The sequence below is a fragment of the Castor canadensis genome, chromosome 7 (assembly GCF_047511655.1).
Source record: "Castor canadensis chromosome 7, mCasCan1.hap1v2, whole genome shotgun sequence".
Taxonomy (NCBI): Eukaryota; Metazoa; Chordata; class Mammalia; order Rodentia; family Castoridae; genus Castor; species Castor canadensis.
The window spans coordinates 39,963,468-39,968,295 of NC_133392.1; positions in this window are offsets into that span (position 1 = coordinate 39,963,468).

The following is a 4,828-nucleotide window of genomic DNA, read 5'->3' on the forward strand; positions in this document are numbered from 1 at the left end:
AGCACTGAAATTGAATTTTCTTCTTAACAAATCAGGTCCGAAGAGCATCATGCAGGTGTTTGGGAAAGGAACAAACCAACAACTGCACACATAAATGCCCCAGAGACACTCCTCACATCTCACAAGAGACATGTTCTCACAATTTAATGATAATTTGAAAATTACACAAAATTATGTAAGATTTGTAAAAGGCAAATAGCTTATAAGTTGTTATATACATTCCTAAAAAGAATTATTTCCTAAGAACAACACATTTTTTTGTGATACAGATAATTGCTCCTGTTCTTTTCATTTACCCTTTAAGAAATAATTTAAAATTTTTTATGCTGGGCTTGTTCAGAGGATATTTGATTTTGAAATCATCGCATTTTAGCTAGTTTCTAGAAAGCAATTGCTTTTCAATATATCTTACAAAATGCATGCTCTCACTTCACCATCTGCAACCTAGAGAGGCATCTGGGTCACAAGGTATGTCCAGAAAAGAGCCTCCCACCCACTGCTCCCTGTTTTCCTATTTTTATTTGTGAAGGTTTCTCTTCTTAAAATGAACCTCACACAGTAAAATACCCACAGCCTTCAAGGAACAGCACCTTTCAATCAATGTCTTTGACTATTACAGGCAGAAGAGGCCTTAGAATTGAAAAACTGCAAATCCCAGTTGTATAGAATTGGAAACTGAGTTCCAGAGAGGTTAAGACAAAGTGGCTTGTTTGCACAAGAGATTATCGGAAGAGCCATGGTTAATTCAGGACTTTTTGTACTAAAAAGTATGTTCTTACTAATAAAATGCTGCTTCCTCTGCCATGCTTAGCTCTCCATAATTTGTTTCTGTGTCTACACAGGTCACAAATATGACTATAAAAAGGTAGCTGGATTGAACACTAACTCCTTGTTCTTTTGAGTGTGTTTTCTAGGTTCATATGAAATAAAAGAATATTTTTAAAACTCTGTGTTCCTATTCACAAAATTAGGTATTCATTCTTGAGAATGACATTCATATTCCAAATACAGAGTACTTCCTAAAATACAGAGATGTTAAGAAAGTGAGTATGGCTGATGTACTTCCTATACAAGAATGAATATAGAATTTTCATTTTTTATTTTATTTTATTATAAATATTTTAAATTAGGATATATTCATTATACAGGCAGAATCCATGGTGACAATTCCGATTAGGCTTATATTGTACATTGCTTAGATGACACCCATCCTCTGTCCCCTCAACCACCTCCCTACCCCATTTAAAGCAATTACAAGAGGTTTCTTTGTTCTAGTTCATATAAATATATGAAGTCCATCAACCATATACCCTCACCTTAATCTCCTTCATTCCCCTCCCCCTCCCACTAGTACCCCCCCACACACTGTACCTATTTTCCAGTCCTGTCTTTCATTATTAATATTTAAGTTGGTGTTCAAAGGGGTTTCTCCATGTATCACTGCTATGGGGATACTTTATTTTGGTTCATTCAGTCCCTTCTATTTTACCTTACCACTTTACCTCTCACCTCCCCCTTTTTCAACAGCTTTCAATACACATCCTTATGTCCTCTACCTTCACAGATGCTGTGGTTTACAGTATTACTGACACTATCATCCTCTTTTCCATTCCTTCTTTCTCCAAGTTCCATGGAATATAGAATTTTTAAACCCATTAAATCATCATAATATAGGAGCTAAGGTAGAAAGTAGAAAAATAGAGGGAATGAACTAATTTGGGTTATAATACATGTATATATTATAACCCATATAATATATACATGGAAATGTCATAATGAAACACCCTGTTTAACTATCTTAAGCATGCAAAAATGACATTTTTTTTTTTTTTACAAAAACGAAGAACAGGAAGGCAAACAGGTCCTGTCAGAGAGACTTGTACCAGTGGGAAGAGAGAGGATATAAGGAAGAAAAGGGTGGGGGAGGATAAATATGGTGGAAATATCATGTACTCATGTATGCAAATGGAAAAATTAGACCTGTTGAAACTATTCTAGGAATGGGGGAGGGGGATATAAACGAGAATGATGGAGGGATTGAATTCAACTATGATATATTGTAAGAACTTTTGTAAATGTCACAATGTATCCCCAAGTGCAATAATAATAAAAAATAAATGAATTAATTAATAAAAGGTAAAATACAGAAATGCCTAGAATGGGGTTAAACTTTTGAACATAATGAAAGGTTTTACAAAAAATTGATTTTAGTCTGCTTTGTGCTTCTGAGAACTAAGGGGAATGTTTCAAAAATGGGCATAACACGAAAAAGAAGTTCGAGACTGCTATTATTTGCCTTCAGCTTTCGTGTCATGAAAACCTTTGAAAGGCTCCTGTGGGACACGCATGCACAACATAGGTTCTTCTCAGTAGGGTCGAAAGAGGCTTCTTCCAACCCCAGCTTCCACACCTCTCAAGCTAGCCAGATAAGTAATATCATGTTTTCAGAAAGCTGGAGTGAACCCTCTGAGCTTCCCCACCAACAAATTGGGTAGAAAGACAGTGAGACTCCTTAAAGAACATTATGTAAATAATCGGTTATCACACTTGGATGTTCAAGGAAATAACTCCAGGAGATTTCAAGTGGTAACTGTCCCACAAAGTGTGCAAGCATTCACTGTTGTTATGAAAAATTTCATGAACATGCTTTGAAAATCCCGACCTATTGATTAAATTCCTTTTTTGTACATCTATGCTCCTTGTAAGACTCCTGACTTTTGGAATAGGTGCTTTATTTAGTTTGTATGAATCTTGATGTCTAGATAGTCCTTGACTACTTAAAATGGATTTCCTCCTCTATGTAGTGTTTCTCAACCCTGCACATCAAGAATAATTTGGGGAGTTTAAGAGGGCCAAAGTCCTTCTGTTTAATCCACACAGATTCTGATTTAATTGGTCTGAGGTTCAATCAGAGCTGAAATATTTAAAGTTCCTTATAGTAGACAGCCCCCCAAATGACCCCCAATGGACCCATGTCACCCCCGCCCCCACACACACACATTTTGCTCATGCTTGCTAGGCAGCTGCTCTGTAACTTGAACCACACCTCCAGTTAAATTTTTGTTTGAAGGTGCTAGGTTTTAGAGTTCAGTGTTGTAACAGCCATAGATAACTGATACATTTCCCACATGATTTTAATTAGCTCCAGTATTAAACAAAGAACACCACTGAAGTTTCTACATTGCTTATTCATATTATATCTTATTTCATTATGTTATGATGAGAGAATATACTGTGGAATCCACTATGTTTCTAATAGCTTATTCTGATCAGTATCTAATTTAACTCCAGTATGATAAGAAAATATTCTGTGCAATATACTAGTCCTGAAAATAGTATATCTTGTTGAAATTATAAAGTGCACTTGAAAAGAATGTCTGTTTTGTATTTATTATGTGTATTGTACTTTTAAGTTCAATTAAGTTGTGTTGGTTATCAGTATTTTTCAGATCTTACGATTTTATTCTTTTTCTGCCTAGTTGTTCTACCAACTTCTGAGAAAGGATTGTTAAAGTATCCTGCTATATAATGGATTTATCTATTTCTCCCTTTAACTCATCAAATTTTGGTTCATATGACTTGAAGCTCTGTTGTTAGATGCATAAATATTTATGATTATTCTGTTTTCCAAATGAATTCACCATTTTATTTTATGACATATCCAACTCTCTCTTTGTCTTTGGTAGTAATATTTGGTAGAACTCTTTGTAAAGTCTACATCATTTTGATATCGAATCTTTTGATGTCCCTAGCCTCCTTAGGCTAATTATTTTCAGGGTAACTTCTCTTCCATCCTTTTACTCCCAATTTCTCTGTGATTTCTCATTTAAAACACATCTCTTATAGAATGGATATAGTTTACTCTGTCTTTTAAAAAATATATTTGTATTCTCTCTGACCATTAAAGTGTTCATTAAAAATAGCATAATTATTAATGTGTTTGAATCAGAAACAATTAGGTCTGCAGTTATACTTTCTTTTTTTTTGAATCATAAAGCAAACCCTATTTTTTCCTTTTTTTTAAAAAATTTTATTATTCATATGTGCATACAAAGCTTGGGTCATTTCTCCCCCCTGCCCCCACCCCCTTCCTAACCACCCACTCCGCCCCATCCCCCTTCCCCCACCCCCTCAATACCCAGCAGAAACTATTTTGCCCTTATTTCTAATTTTGTTGTGTTTGCCCTTGATCTAATGTCCACATATGAGGGAGAACATACAATTTTTGTTCTTTTGGGCCAGGCTAACCTTACTCAGAATGATGTTCTCCAATTCCATCCATTTACCAGAGAATGATAACATTTCGTTCTTCTTCATGGCTGCATAAAATTCCATTGTGAATAGATACCACATTTTCTTAATCTATTCATCAGTGGTGGGGCATCTTGGCTGTTTCCATAACTTGGCTATTGTGAATAGTGCCGCAATAAACATGGGTGTGCAGGTGTCTCTGGAGTAACCTGTGTCACAGTCTTTTGGGTATATCCCCAAGAGTGGTATTGCTGGATCAAATGGTAGATCAATGTCTAGCTTTTTAAGAAGCCTCCAAATTTTTTTCCAGAGTGGTTGTACTAGTTTACATTCCCACCAACAGTGTAAGAGGGTTCCTTTTTCCCCAAATCCTCGCCAACACCTGTTGTTGGTGGTGTTGCTGATGATGGCTATTCTAACAGGGGTGAGGTGGAATCTTAGCGTGGTTTTAATTTGCATTTCCTTTATTGCTAGAAATGGTGAGCATTTTTTCATGTGTTTTTTGACCATTTGAATTTCTTCTTTTGAGAAGGTTCTGTTTAGTTCACTTGCCCATTTCTTTATTGGTTCATTAGTT